The sequence below is a fragment of the Zingiber officinale genome, chromosome 2B (assembly GCF_018446385.1).
Source record: "Zingiber officinale cultivar Zhangliang chromosome 2B, Zo_v1.1, whole genome shotgun sequence".
Classification (NCBI taxonomy): domain Eukaryota; kingdom Viridiplantae; phylum Streptophyta; class Magnoliopsida; order Zingiberales; family Zingiberaceae; genus Zingiber; species Zingiber officinale.
The window spans coordinates 83,382,797-83,389,662 of NC_055989.1; positions in this window are offsets into that span (position 1 = coordinate 83,382,797).

Sequence of the window (6,866 nt, forward strand, 5' to 3'; positions counted from 1 at the left end):
ATACTCGTGTGAGAATGAAGACAGGAAAACAAACAATAAGGAAACATGTTCATCACTAGCAGTGAATGTTTTCATCTCATGGATTACATGCTTGATCTAAAATGATAAATGATGCACCGCAATTGTAGACGAGTGGTAGAATTTTGGAAATGCAATTTTGAAATGGAAGTTCTGGCTCCTTTTTATCTTTTAAATGAGTTAGCACACCAGGCTGTGTCAAAATTAAGAACCAAGATATGACTTTTGCAGCAGTAAAATTTACATTCTGTTATTGTGACAACACTAACCACACGTTAATTTCTTGACAAAGTTTTTCAAGAAAGACCAAGTTATGGCTTTGAGAAGAGTAAAAGGTAAAAAGCATTTAATGCCCGAAGCAAAATTTTCTTGGGGAAATTTTAAACAAATAAAGCTATGTCATTAGCAAGACTTAAAAGTGTAGCTATTCTGTAATGCACTAACATCTTGTAATTAAAACTAAGTTACTAATCAGAAAATTCAACAATTGAACTTGGATTCGATGCTCTAATTCAATTTGTTGTACTTCAGTGCCTCTTTGTTGTTTCATCTCAAAAGAAACAAAATCACTGAAGAAGGAAATACATTTTAAAAAAAAATTCCTTAGCGGAACCAAACAATCTAATGTCAGCCCATTAACATGAAAAAAAATAAATCAAATGCAATAAAATGTTTAGACCTTTTGAACTTGACAACATATATGACTTGTTTAGGTATAAAACTCAAACCTGTCTTCCATCCATGCAACGCTGTATAAGTCACCAAGGCAAGTCATATATGTTGGTACAATTTCCAGGTCAAGGTTGACCTAGTTGACCAAGCGTAAACCTTGGTCATGGTTTCGATGTTTGACAATACAGAAAGACATGTAGACATGGACAATGCAGGTGCAGTTGTCCATACGGAGAGATACTGATCAGGGTCTGATCAGGTTGGATGAAGAAAAGTCAAGTAGGTCAAGGTTGACCGGATACTTGACTGGGAAGTCCTAACTGGGATGTTAGGCAGTTGGAAAGTCCTGGTGAGTGAAGCCAGGCAGTGGGAAAGTCCTGGTGAGTGAAGCCAGGCAGACGGGAAAGTCCTGGTGAGTGAAGCCAGGCAGTTGGAAGTCCTGGTGAGTGAAGCCAGGCAGTCGGAAAGTCCTAGTGAGTGAAGCTAGGCAGTTGGGAAGTCCTGGTGAGTGAAGCCAGGCAGTTGGGAAGTCCCGGTGAGTGAAGCCGGGCAGATTGGAAATCCTGGTGAGTAAAGCCAGGTGAAAACCCTAATGAGTGAAGCTAGGTGAAAGTCCTGGTGAGTGAAGCCGGGCAGTGGAAAATCCAGATGGATCAAGGGAGATCGGACATCTGGTGTTGAGAAGGTCAAGTAGGTCAAGGGAGTGACCGGATACTTGACACGAAGAGAAAAGTCCAAGTGGGTCAAAGGGATTGACCGGACACTTGGTGGGGAGTCTTAGTAGGTCAAGGGAGTGACCGGATGCTAAGCATGATGTACCAACAGGTCAAGGTTGACCGGATGTTGGTTTGGAAGGCTTGAGACTTGGTTTGGGCAAAAAAGCTCGATCGATCGATCGATCCGGATACATCGGTATCCGATCGGCCCGTGACCGATCAAGAACTACGCGAGCTTCAGGTGTTATCTCGATCGGACCGAAACCGATCAGAAACAACGATCGAAGGGAAGAAGTTCGGGAGAAAGGGTGCTGATCGGACCCTGGACCGAGAGGGCCTGATCGGTCCCCGTGACGATCGGTCTAGGGACCGATCAGCATAGCGCCTGATCGGTCTGGGGACCGATCAGCATAGAGCCTGATCGGTCCCCATGACCGATCAGCAGCACCCTGGACCGATCAGGGTGGAGCCTGATCGGTCCAGGACTAGCCGTTGTGAGTAACAACGGCTAGATCTCTGTGTCTTCTTCTTCTTCGCAGGTGGATGCAGGTATATAAGAGGCTGAGGGTTTCTACAGTGGGGCTAGCTCTTTTACGAGTTCTTCCTCTTCTTCCTACTGACTGCTGAAGTATTTCTGCTTGAGCTTTGCTGAGCTCTCTGCTTCATGAAGCTTCGTGTGAGCTTCCCCGGCTGGTCAGCTGCTGCTGTTCTTCCGTGAAGTTGCTGCTTCTTCAACGGAAACCAGTCGAAGGCAAGCAAGGTGTTTTACATTCATATTATTTGTATTTCTTGCTGTATTTCTATCTTGTTGTTGCAAGTTATTGTGGCGAGGTTTCTCCACCCACAAGGAGTATATATTAGCCGGTTCTCCGGGGACTCATCCACCGACGGATTGATAGGCTTCGTCCACCTTACGGACACGCCGAGGAGTAGGAGTTTCATCTCCGAACCTCGTTACATCGATGCGTATTGAGGTTTGATTTCTTGTCTTCGTTTCTTGTTTTTATTTCCGCTGCGCTAACCCTAGTTTGTAGAAAGAAACGCGAACGATTTGGGGCGTCTATTCACACCCCCCCTCTCTAGCCGCGATCATCGATCCTAACAAGTGGTATCAGAGCAAGGTCGCTCTTCGTTGGATCAACACCCGGGGGAGCACGAGCTAGAGAATGGATCTATTTGGAGAAGATGTCACGATTCCACCCTTCTACGATCGCGACGACTTCGCATTTTGGAAGGTAAGATTGAAGTACTTTCTTATGACTAACCTAGTTCATTGGAGTTGTGTGCAGGTAGGGTTTACTCATCCGGTGGATAAAGACGGAGAAACCCTAGAGAAGAAAAAGTGGACGAAGGAGCAAATCCACCAATCCACAATCAACGATGAGGTAACGAAAATTCTTGAATTTTCATTACCTAATGACATTTTGTTTAAGGTAGGTGGATATAACAATGCCAAGGAGTTGTGGAACAACTTGGCCAAGCTCCATGAGGGAAGCTCCATTTCAAGTCATGAAGAGGAGTCAAGTGAGCCAAGTAGCTCACATCATGGAGAAGAGGAATTAGAAGTTGAGGGCTACTCAACATCTAAGGAAGAAGAGGAGGAGAGTTCTTCTTCAAGAATGGAGCAAGAGGAAGAAGCTTCTACCTCCGGAAGGGATGAAGAAGAAAGTCTTCATCCATTCTCAACCCTAGGTAACTCAAGCCATTTAGTTTCTAGCAAATTACACATAATGTGCTTTGAGTGTAGGGAGTATGGACATTACAAGAGTAAGTGTCCAAGGAGGATTAGGAAGACTCCACCGGCACCAAAAGTCAAGGAAGCCGGAGTCCCGACACGCAAGGGCAAGGAGCACGTGGTGTGCTTCCAATGCAAGCGAAGGGGACATTATCGGAGCCAATGTCCGAGGGGGAGGCAACCTCACAAGGACAAGAAGACGAGCACATCGATAGGGGGAGCTAAGGCAAACCCTAAGGTAATCTCTAAGGCACATTATTGCAATACTAGTAAGATGCATGCTAGTAGTTTGATTGCAATTGACAATAATGATAAGCATGATAATTATAGAAATCGATACACATGCTTAGGAGCCAAACATGTTAACCTAGATAAGGATAACTCTAGAAATGTCAACCCTAGGATTAACCCATCTAAGGCTAAGGAAAACCTAGGTAGGAATCCCAAATCAACTAGACACATGCCTAGGAATACCTCAAAGAAAAATGAAAATTAAAAATTGAGGTATTAGAGAAGGAGAATCAAGTCTTGAGGTCAAGACTTGATACTTTGGAAAAGGCTCTTAAGAACTTGGAGAAGTCATCTCTAGGGTTTAAGGGTCAAAAACCAATGTCCAAGGACAAGAAAGGTTTGGGTCACAAACCTAAGTCCCAAATGGTCAAGCTCACTTATCACAATGTTCCATTCGATTATGGAACAAAATCTAGGGCTAGGAAGACCATCACCAAGGTCACAAGGGGAGTCATCCCTAGAGTTGATCTTGATGAGTCCCAAATGACCAAGGCTTCAAAGCCTAGGAGGGTCATTAGAAGGGTTGCTAGGGAAGTCATCCCTAGTGAATATTTAGTGAACCCAATGAGCTCCAATAGGTATTGGGTTCCTAGGAGCGTGATCTCATCACGCTAGATTAGTTAGGGTGTGTCAACCTTACTTGAATAGGTAGTTAACCTAATCATGGCAAAAGGTGGCACTCTAGGAATTTTCAAGATATAATCAAGCCTTGGAAATGAAATGGAATTATTCCTAAGGTGATTAAAATGTGTCAATCAAATTTGAGGAGTTGTCTAGAGTCAATCTAATTGGCACATAGTGACCTAAAAATCTTTGGTATAAGATGCTAGGTCTATTGCACTTAGGAATATAGAACCTATGGCAAAATGATCAAAACTATCAAAAATGGTAATTAAGGCTAAAATTAGGTATCTTCTATACCTTTACATGTTATTTGTCATATATTATTTGCCATATGTCATGTCATGACATCATATTTATTTTATGATAATTTAAAATGTCATGATAATGCTTAGGTTAGTTAAATGTCATGCTTTATTTAAGTCTCATACTTTATGCCATGACATCATGACATTGGCACATGTCTCCATTTATGATACAATTATATGCCATGTCATCATCTTGTGCATTAATGATCAATTAACTTGATTTAAGGATAAGAAACACAATTTGATATGGAGATCAAATTGTTGTTTAGAAAAATGCATGAGACCTTAGCCTAAGATAACCTAAAGTCATATCTCACATCAAAATTGACCTGGATGTGTTTTTGATACACCTTAGATGTGTGTGAGATATTAGGATGATGAGTTAGGATCAAGATGCATAGTTCTTGTACCTAGATGAGCCTAATTCAAAACTGGGGATCATAGGGAAAGCTTATGTACAAGTCATGTACATTTAGCCCAAAGATTGTGGTCCTAAATTAAAGGGTTTAAAATCATTTTAAAATTGATTTGAAAAACCTTGATGAAGCTTTTCTAGTGATAGCATTCATCATTGAACAAGTTGATACAAAGATGAGTTAACTTTGAGCTATTTCAAAGACTTGTGAACTTTGTATCAAGATTGAAAAATGGAAGTTATTTTCATAGAAAACTATTTTTCCATGATAGTATATGTTATGAGGAGTGTATCCTCAAAATTTTACAATTTTTGAAATTTTATGTGATTTTTGAGAGGTTTCTGAATTTCGGAAGTAGAAAAATCAGAAACTTCTGATATCAGAGTTGGGGACCGATCAGAGGGGATTCTGATCGGTCCAGGGCACTCTGGATCGGTCACTAGGACCGATCCAGGAGAGTGTGGATCGGTCTGGTGACCGATCCAGTGAAGGCTAATCGGTCTGGTGACCGATCAGCGCGTGCCAACTTGCTGATTTTCGACTGTTTTGTCTGAAATTTCAGCTGGGAGTTGGTGGTTTGGATTTCTAAAGGTTTGAAACTCTCCAAGACATTGTTGGTGCAATGGTCAAGGGGGAGTTGACCTTTAGGGGAGTTTTACCTATTAGTCAAGGGGAGTTGACTTTTAGGGGAGTTTTTACTTGAGTGATATAGGATTATCACTAAGTTGATTGTTGACTTTAGTATCAAGGGGGAAATTAAGGGTTTCAATGAAAGGTATGGGACTTTCATTAGGAAGAAACTCTTGACCTTGATTCACTCCTTTTTGATGTGTGTCAAAAAGGAGAAGAATGTCTAGAGAATGTTCAAGGAAGAACATTGGAATTAGTGGGAGAGTTTGTTGATCACAACGAGTGAAGTTGTGAACAACGATAACTTACTCTTCAGGGGGAGAGTTTTGTTGATGTGTACCAATAGGGGGAGAATGAAGGGTTTAAGTTAGGCCTTCATTATCTAAGAAGGAGGTTGCCTTCTTAGAAGGAGAATGTAAGGTTGTAACTTATGTTTCATTACCTAGTGGCATGAGGAAAGTTGAGGCTATTGGATTAGCCTAACTTAAAGGTATTGTCAAACATCAAAAAGGGGGAGATTGTTGGTGCAATTTCCAGGTCAAGGTTGACCTAGTTGACCAAGCGTAAACCTTGGTCATGGTTTCGATGTTTGACAATACAGAAAGACATGTAGACATGGACAATGCAGGTGCAGTTGTCCATACGGAGAGATACTGATCAGGGTCTGATCAGGTTGGATGAAGAAAAGTCAAGTAGGTCAAGGTTGACCGGATACTTGACTGGGAAGTCCTAACTGGGATGTTAGGAAGTTGGAAAGTCCTGGTGAGTGAAGCCAGGCAGTGGGAAAGTCCTGGTGAGTGAAGCCAGGCAGACGGGAAAGTTCTGGTGAGTGAAGCCAGGCAGTTGGAAGTCCTGGTGAGTGAAGCCAGGCAGTCGGAAAGTCCTAGTGAGTGAAGCTAGGCAGTTGGGAAGTCCTGGTGAGTGAAGCCAGGCAGTTGGGAAGTCCCGGTGAGTGAAGCCGGGCAGATTGGAAATCCTGGTGAGTAAAGCCAGGTGAAAACCCTAATGAGTGAAGCTAGGTGAAAGTCCTGGTGAGTGAAGCCGGGCAGTGGAAAATCCAGATGGATCAAGGGAGATCGGACATCTGGTGTTGAGAAGGTCAAGTAGGTCAAGGGAGTGACCGGATACTTGACACGAAGAGAAAAGTCCAAGTGGGTCAAAGGGATTGACCGGACACTTGGTGGGGAGTCTTAGCAGGTCAAGGGGTGACCGGATGCTAGCATGATGTACCAACAGTCAAGGTTGACCGGATGTTGGTTTGAAGGCTTGAGACTTGGTTTGGGCAAAATCCAAGCTCGATCGATCAATGGATCGATCCGGATGTCTCCTATCGCGTATCGAGAGATCCGGAATCGATCACTTGATCGGTTATCCGGTCTGCAGAACGACCAGAAACAACGATCGAAGGGAAGAAGTTCGGGAGAAAGGGTGCTGATCGGACCGACTGACCTGATCGGTC